We start from the raw sequence: 9,516 nt of genomic DNA on the forward strand, positions 1-9,516 counted from the left end.
ATGATTAAACCATAGCCACAAACCTCTGGGCCAAATCCAACAGCTGGAATACATCCAGCTGGATTATGACCCATCAAGATTTGCTTCCAGAAGACTTGCTCTTCTCTGTCCTGTGACTCCTGCCATTTAACTTCTGCCAAATCTACTGCATTCTTGAGCCTGGTGGGGGCTGAATTAACTGGAACTCATGATGATCCCTTACAGACAACCACGACATGATGAAAGTGTGTGTTTTGCCATGACCACTTGGTCATCAGCCAGTAATGGTACAGTATTAATGTATCACAGTGTTTCCCACACATTCATTTATTTGTGGCGGCCCGCCACGAAAGAATTACGTCCGCCACAAATTAAAAAAAATAAATCAAAAATAAAAATATATTTTTATTTATTTTTATTTTTTTTGTCCTGTCCAGCTTCTCAGGCAAATCATATAGTTGATGTAGATGCCCATATAGGCTGTTCAGATTTACTTTACAAAAGAGAAGTGTAGGATACTTCTCTTGTTGCCTTATTTGTATTTGACCACTACTGTTTTCTGTTTATTTGTTACTGACTGTGGCAGGACACCTCTGCCTCTGTTTCACTTTATGTTGCTGGTAAATAATATAGTTGTAGTAGTAGGCTAAATTTAAATTATTTAGTATGCACTAATTAAAGGGGCAGAGCAGGGGCGTAGTGGGTAGAGCGCCCGTGTCAGAAACCTGAGGGTTGCAGGTTCGCTCCCCGCCTCTTACCATGCCGTTGTGTCCTTGGGCAGGACACTTCGCCCTTGCCCCCGGTGCCGCTCACACCGGTGAATGAATGTTGAATGAATGATAGGTGGTGGTCGGAGGGGCCGTAGGCGCAAATTGGCAGCCACGCTTCCGTCAGTCTACCCCAGGGCAGCTGTGGCTACGAAAGTAGCTTACCACCACCAGGTGTGAATGAATGATGGGTTTTTAACATGTAAAGCGACTTTGGGTACTTAGAAAAGCGCTATATAAATCCCAGGTATTATTATTATTTTAGCTTTTATATTTTATAAGATATATTTTTTGTAAGAACCACAATTAATAAATATATTTCAGTGAATAACTTATTGTTCAAATCTGTATATAAATATGTACATAAAGTGTTGTAATTATATTGTAAAATGGATGGATGGATGGATGGACTTTTAAAACAAAACTGTTATTAATTAGTAAGTATACATTTTTTGAGCCTTTTTAGAGAAAATCATATTGTAGTAAATTATGCCAATTACTCGATGTCACGGTGACCACGCCCATAGCCTCGCCCCCACCGCCACAGGTATCTTGGCAGTTTATGGGAAACACTGTATCAACATAAATCTTGGCCTCAAATGTCTATGAAGGCCACCTGCATGAGAAGGAGGAATGTCGGACGAATGATTAGTTAACGTCATAAGACGCATTCAGGGTATGATTTTAAGTGTTTTTTAGTTTTAAATTAAACGCCGGCTTAAACACAATCCATAAAGGCCTTGTAGGTAACATTGGTATTATCTCGCATTGAAACACTGTCTCTGTACTGTTCTTCATGCCGTGATAGAAGAAATTAGACGTGTTCAAGAAGTTTGAAACGACTTGTCGGTGGCATGTTTTGCAAATTGGCCTACAGTTGTTTGGTCGGTGACAGATTTTTTAAATCCAAACAAGGGAGTTCATTGGTAGAGTGGCTGTGCCAGCAAATTGAGGGTTGCAGGTTCAATCCCCGCTTCTGCCATCCTAGTCACTGCCGTTGTGTCCTTGGGCAAGACACTTTACCCACCTGCTCCCAGACTGGTTTAAATGTAACTTAGATATTGGGTTTCACTATGTAAAGCGCTTTGAGTCACTAGAGAAAAAGCGCTATATAAATATAATTCACTTCTTTTCACTTCTTTGGCACTGAGTCCTCCTTGAGTTTGTTATTTTAGTTTCTACATCTGTGCAACGTAGGGAGCATGGATGAAATTATTATTTCAAGCGATTATTACAATATAAACAATAGAAAATTATATCGTACAATAGACATTTCTCTGTTATACTACGATATATATCGTAATATCGCACAGCACTATAAAAAAAAAATGGGACCCATTACCTCCCTGCTTGGCACTCAGCATCAAGGGTTGGAATTGGGGGTTAAATCACCAAAAATGATTCCCGGGCGCGGCACCGCTGCTGCCCACTGCTCCCCTCACCTCCCAGGGGGTGAACAAGGGGATGGGTCAAATGCAGAGGACAAATTTCACCACACCTAGTGTGTGACAATCATTGGTACTTTAAATTTAACTTAACTTAACTTAAGTTTATATTGGGGTATGTCTTTTCTTAATGGGGAAATGAGTGAATGCCTCTTGTTTTCATGTTAGCATTTAAGATAGCTATCAAGCCATTAGAACGCTACCTTGCTTCTCCTGTAAATGAGCAGTATAACTGGTCTGTGAGTTTTATCGAAATGCAGTTATCAATTACGGTTTTCACTATCACTGAGCTCCTGAGAGCGGACCATTCTTTCACAAATGTTTGTAGAAACAGTCTCCTTGCCTAAGTGCTTGATTTGTATACGCCTGTGGCCGGGCCAAGTGATTAGGACACCTGATTCTGGTCATTTGGATGGGTGGCCAAATACTTTTGGCAATATATATATATATATATATATATATATATATATATATATATATATATATATATATATATATATATATATATATATACACACACACACTCACACACATACACAACACACACACATATATATTTTTTGTGGGTTACTTGTATGAGGGGGGGGATTTTTTAATTGTATTTCTGCACTGCATGTCAAAAATGCAATCAAAAAATAAAAATAAATTAAAAAAGTGTCTTACTGATAGTCTGTAAAACACAATTTATGCAACATTTTGACCAAAGAGCCACCATTACATGTTATGTAGACCTCAAGGAAGTGTGTTGTTAATTGTAAAAAAATTGCAATATGAACCCTTTAAAATATGCGCAATGACTTTCTGTTCAGTGTCAAGTAAGCTTAAAAATAAAAGCATGGCAGGAGCAGATTCAAGATTCGACCGCAGCAACTCACAAAATGCCTCCATTTATTTATTTTAAATAGTTGGTCATTAAAATAAAGATCTGCACATGTAACAAAATTATATTGTCAATGTCGTCAAGACATAAAAATAAATTACTGCAACAGTTCTGTTAGATAAGAGTATAAATGACATATGAAAACAGAATAATCTACATAAAAATATGCACAAATTAAGCAAAATGAATCAAACTGCCATAGGTAAAAAAAATTATTGTAATATCACCCATTCTCCTTATGTTGTTCGCTCAAGTCGCAAGCACAGTAAATGTGCAAGCATTGGCTAGTTGGTTATGATTTTGGTCTACCGCTTATGTCAACGTTAGTCAGCCAGTCCAAGGGGGAGTCGGCACAAATGTATGAGACTGTCTTTAAATTTGATTACACCAAAATTAGACATAAGCTGTGTCACAAAATATCAGCTTCCTTTCCAGTTAGTCTTTTGCCGGTTATTGCATATTAGATAACCACATAAATATAATCCATTGACAGTGCTGTCATTTACCATAGCTTCAAGCAGCCTGATGACTCAGTCTATGTGGTTGTTTTTTTTTATATTCTCCACAGAAAGCACCATTGCAGCCAAGCAAACATCCTTCTCTGCTCCTAATCCTGGTATGTTTGAAGGTAAGAATTAGCCTATGATCGTGGTATGAAAGAAGTAGGTACAGTACATCCCAAATAAAGTTCAGTCTGCTGAATAAGACTTTTTGATTTCAGAGTCTCCAACAGCTGTCCCACAAGTTGTACAGGAAATACAAGAACAAAAGGATCGGCAAAAAGGTCAGTCCACTGATCAATAGAACCAATGCTGCATCACTTTGTATAGACGAGGGAAGAGCCCAGTCGTTCTTACTGTCTCATTAACACACAGAAGGCTGACTGTGCCTGCAGTCACTCAACAAAACCACAACATATATTTCAATTCCAGGCATTCATTAGCACTAGCACGTAACGATTGATAGTAATAATAACCAAGGTAAAACACCCGACAGTATTACCGTTTTAAATTTAAATTTTCAACAAAAAAAAACGATTGAAAACTGCAGCTCACAAGCTTAAATACTGACATGAAAAAAAGAACCATTAACGTCTTTCCCCATTAAGAATGACATTCCCCAATCTAAACGTGTACAAACATATGGCTGAGTAATCATTCTATAATCAAGAGGAATATGAAACAAAGGTGGTTTATGATGTGTTGTAGAACTGCTGAACAGAGTAGGATGCCACAAAGTTTGCAAGGAATATTAAATATTAATAGATTTTATTTGTTATGCACTTTTCATTTAAATAAATCTTAGAAGTGCTACAGTACAAACCAATATTTAAAACAATAAAAGCTTAGCCATTGGGTTTTTTTAATAACTTGTTCAAAAGATTTCAGTGTGTGTATAAGTACTTTTTGAGCACGTTAAACAATACCGCGATAATAATGATGCCCGCGATAATTTTTTTACAATATCCGTTATAGAAAAAAAAATTCATATTATTACATCCCTAATTATCTTAAATGAAGAGTAGATAGTACTTTGGAGGCCTTGAATGCATGGATTTGTGCTTGGTAAACAATCACAGAACATAAGTAGTGTATGTTTAAATATCCATAATATACTCTATGAATGAAATACAGTGGTACCTCAACTTATGAGCACATTGCATTGCAAGACCAAGTTTTTAACTCAAAACATTCATTTTTTAAAGCAACCCCGCCCACTGAAATCAATTTCATAATCTGTACTTGGCCCTCCAAAAACACCAATTTTAACATGTAATATGCATTTTAGCATTTTTTTTTTTTAAACAATCAATATTGTTTGACAAACATTACATGTACTACAAACAACAAAGCATGTATTACAAACAACCACAGTATTTTATATGTTAATAATATTGTTCAGCTTTTACCTTGAAGACCAGACTAATGCAGTGTCTCCTTCGGGCGTGTTCTCCTTTCAGTGTTGCCAAGCCCGCTTATTATAAGCGACTTCTTTTCATATAGCTGGTTGCTTGTTTCTGTTGTTTATCAATAGAGACTAGGAAATCGGTTTATGTTCCACACAAACATATTTGAGTTCAGAGAAGTTGGTATTGACAACAAGTGACAAGTGTCTGTACGTCTGTGTGTTTACCAAAGGTAATGCTCGGCCGTCCAGTTTGTTCAGCCAAGACGAGACAGAACGAAGTGAAACAAGACAAACACAATATCGGCTGCTTCTTGATAGTTTAATGGATAAATGTTAGTCATTTGAACATGTGTGGCTGCATGCTGCGGACGCTGGCTGCTCACACCACAGTAAATTTGTCATAATAAAGACAAAGTAAAAACCAATAAATGCCATCGTTACTCCAAGTCCGAGTCCATGGTTCTCGCCCGGAAAAGGGTGGAGTGCCATCTCCAGGTTGGGGAGGAGACCCTGCCCAATGTGGAGGAGTTCAAGTACTTTGGAGTCTCGTTCGCGAGTGAGGGAAGAGTGGATCGTGAGATCGACAGGCGGGTCGGTGGGGCGTATTCAGTAATGCAGACATTGTGGTGAAGAAGTAGCTGAGCTGGAAGGCAAAGCTCTAAATTTACCGGTCCATCTACGTTCTCATCCTCACCTATGGTCATGAGCTTTGGGTTATGACCGAAAGGACAAGATCACGGGTACAAGCGGCCGAAATGAATTTCCTCCGCCGGGTGGCCCTTAGAGATAGGGTGAGAAGCTCTGCCATTCGGGAGGAGCTCAAAGTAAAGCCGCTGCTCCTCCACATCGAGAGGAGCCAGATGAGGTTGTTCAGGCATCTGGTCAGGATGCCACCCTAACGCCTCCCTAGGGAGGTGTTTAGGGCACGTCCATCTGGTGGGAGGCCACGAGGAAGACCCAGGACACGTTGGGAAGACTATGTCTCCCGGCTGGCCTGGGAACGCCTCAGGATCCCAATTCAATTTCCTTTATTTAACCAGGTAAAGACTCATTGAGATGAAAATATCTTTTTCAAGAGCGACCTGACAAAGAGGGCGGCACAAACAAAGTTACAATAATAATTACAACAAGACAATACAACAGAACAACAGCAGTCATACCATAACAGGTCAAAAATAATTTTAAAACGATTTAAGTAATAATTAAATTTAAAAGCAAGTACATTTCCTAAGATAACTGGTTTCTCGATCTTTTCAAATGGACTTAAACTCCCCCAAAGTGATCAATTTTGGTAGCCTCAGATCTTTCTGGATGTCATTCCATGACCAGGGAACAGCATAACTGAATGCTTTTTTTTTTCCAAGTTCTGTGTTGGCTCTAGGAACCAACATGTGGAGGACATCCTGTGAGCGTAGGCTGTAATGACTGGAGTCTCTACACACAAAGGAACACAGATGGGTGGGGGACAAGTCCAAGAAGACATTGGACATCCCCCGGGAGGAGCTGGACAAAGTGGCTGTGGAGAGGGAAGTCTGGGTATCTTTGCTTAGGCTGCTGCCCCCGCGACCCCACCTCGGATAAGCGGAGGAAGATTGGATGGATGGATGGCGATCGCTACCCCTGCAAGCTGAAGACTGGTAGCTAGCGAGTAGGGGTGTGGGAAAAAAATCGATGAGAATTCGAATCGCGATTCTAACGTTGTGCAATTCAGAATCTATTCTCATTTTTAAAAAATCTATTTATTTTTTTGTATTTATTTATCTTTTAATTATTATTTTATTTTTTATTAATCATTCCAACAAAACAATACACAGCAATACCATAACAATGCAATCCAATTCCAAAACCAAACCCGACCCAGCAACACTCAGAACTGCAATAAACAGAGCAATTGAGAGGAGACACAAACACGACACAGAACAAACCAAAAGTAGTGAAACAAAAATGAATATTATCAACAACAGTATAAATATTAGTTACAATTTCAACATAGCAGTGATTAAAAATCCCTCATTGACATTATCATTAGACATTTATAAAAAAAATTTAAAAAAGAACAATAGTGTCACAGTGGCTTACACTTGCATCACATCTCATAAGCTTGACAACACACTGTGTCCAATATTTTCACAAAGATAAAATAAGTCATATTTTTGGTTCGTTTAATAGTTAAAACAAATTTACATTATTGCAAATTGTTGATAAAACATTGTCCTTTACAATTATAAAAACTTTTTACAAAAATCTACTACTCTGCTTGCATGTCAGCAGACTGGGGTAGATCCTGCTGAAATCCTATGTATTGAATGAATAGAGAATCGTTTTGAATCTGGAAAAAAATCGTTTTTGAATCGAGAATCGTGTTGAATTGAAAAAAAATCGATTTTGTATCGAATCGTGACCCCAAGAATCGATATTGAATCGAATCGTGGGACACCCAAAGATTCACAGCCCTACTAGCGAGCATCAGAAGGTATGCAAGGGCAGTGGAGCCAACGATTTAGAAATGGTCACTTTTTGGTGCTAATCGCGATAAAAAAAAATTTGCTTTTTTTTTTTTTTTTCTGTGCAACCTCACCCACGCAGTAACATTTCTTTTTTTTTTACTGAGCATTACTTTATTATACTGCCCTTGAACTTAAAATAATGTTTATATTGAATGTGCACTGTTTTCAAAAATGATGTCCAATAATTTATTGTGGGCCATTTTTAAGCATGAACAAAAAAAAAAGTCAATAGAACACACCTGGTCAAATTAAGGCCCGGGGGCCAAATGCTGCCCGTTAAGCTTTTCAATCTGGCCCGCCGGACATTCCCAAATAATTTTTTTTAGATCTTTTAGATGGAAACTAGCTTCCATTATTATGTGCAGTGATGTTTTCTAATGACCGTAAGTCTTGAACTATACAAAGTATTTCAATGGTTGGAATCTGCGCTTATGGATGATATACCAGTTACTATGGTAATCTAATTAGTTACTATGGTAATCTATTTAGTTACTATGTCACAGCAGCTCAAAGAGGCACCAAGCAGTGTGGGCGGGAAGCGTTTCCACAGACCCGGAAGGAGATTTTCACAACAAAGTTCTAAAGCTTAGTGATATATCAGATATATCAGATTGTAGGTGGGTTTATTTTGTACCTTTCACGTTCATATTTAACTGTTTGTTGCATTTTTGTTGCGTTTCACTTGATTGTAAAATATGTCTATCGAAAGGGGGTGTGACATTCATATGTTGTCAATATTCAGTGTTTTATCGTTCATAGAAAAATTTAAAATTCCATTATGTTTTTTAAGGCGGTCTGTCATAACGTTTTGAGCATTCAATCAGACATTATTGTGAGTTTTTGTACTAGTCTTCCTAAAAATAGATATATACCAGCCCCCAGACACATTTTTTTCTCTAAATGTGGCCCCCGAGTCAAAATAATTGCCCAGGCTTGCATTAGAAGATGTCCTGAGTGAAAACAACACTGCAGCAAATGTGTTACATGACCTAAACAAGCCAGTGCCCGTCCCGTCTGAGAACGGCCGACAGCAAACAGAACAGTAACAACAACCAGTAGCCTAATATTTTAAAGCTGTCAACTTTGTTATGTCAGGACATTTATGGAGCTAATGAATTAAAACAGAGCGTGACGTCACCAAACGTGTAAGAGGTGCAGCCCGCGAATCTCAGCAAACCTTGGAAGAATGTTTACGTGCTGGTCGAGCACCTAGAAAACAGGCTCCACATACCTTGAGCGTTGGCGTGTTTATAATCCACTCATGTGTAGCGGGAAAGGAGCCATGTTTGTTAGTAAGTCCAGACTCCCTCGCAAAAAAGGCCACGGCGTGAGTGTAGGAGAGTGAAGGAGGCCAGGAGGCGCAGCCAAACAGGCGCAGAGGACAAGGCGCAACTTGAAACTGACAAGAGGCGGATCGGTCGAAACCATCACAGCCGCAAGGAGGGGGGTACACGGATTAGAGATACAAATAAAACACGCGTCACCGAACAATTGTAAATCCCCCCAACGTCATTGTGATGACATCTTACATACTGAAATATGTACTTTGAATTTGAACATGCACCAAATTGGTGGAAACACTCACGTTTTAACTTAAAGCTCGAGCCGTGTCACCCCGTAATGCATTGGACTGAACCAACATGGTTTAACACTGTTTTAAGCCGATTGGTCTATTGCAACGTGACGCAGCAGTGCTGGCTGCTGCAACCCACGGTGACAAGGAAGGAATAGTTAAAGAAATGAATAAATAAATAAAATAATTCAATAAGTAAATAACGAAAAAATCAAGTAAAATGGTAAATTGTGACACCATATATTTTAATGATTTAGGAAAACGCAAAAAAAAAAAAAAAAAAAAAAAAAGGAAATCCCATCTACAATCTACTTCAAGTACTTTTAATGCAGCTTTTATAAAGCAAGGAGCCAATGATTGGATGTTAAAAAAAATAGCATGTCTCACTATGAGGCATTGGTATAATTGAGCACAATATTGAAACACATCAATGACATAACAAAATGTTACACAATGT

At 38.5% G+C, this 9,516-nt stretch overlaps 1 protein-coding gene across 1 annotated transcript in view; it reads right to left on the reverse strand.

The window, feature by feature from the left end:
• The window catches only part of mical3a (microtubule associated monooxygenase, calponin and LIM domain containing 3a), a 132,770-nt gene extending 123,838 nt beyond the window's left edge, over positions 1-8,932 (reverse strand). The window contains exon 1 of the mRNA XM_062035332.1: positions 8,718-8,932. The gene's annotated coding sequence lies outside the window, so the exon portion shown is untranslated. The remainder of the gene's footprint in view (positions 1-8,717) is intronic.
• Positions 8,933-9,516: the final 584 nt, after the last annotated feature.

Source organism: Entelurus aequoreus, linkage group LG24, assembly GCF_033978785.1.
Source record: "Entelurus aequoreus isolate RoL-2023_Sb linkage group LG24, RoL_Eaeq_v1.1, whole genome shotgun sequence".
NCBI classification, from domain to species: domain Eukaryota; kingdom Metazoa; phylum Chordata; class Actinopteri; order Syngnathiformes; family Syngnathidae; genus Entelurus; species Entelurus aequoreus.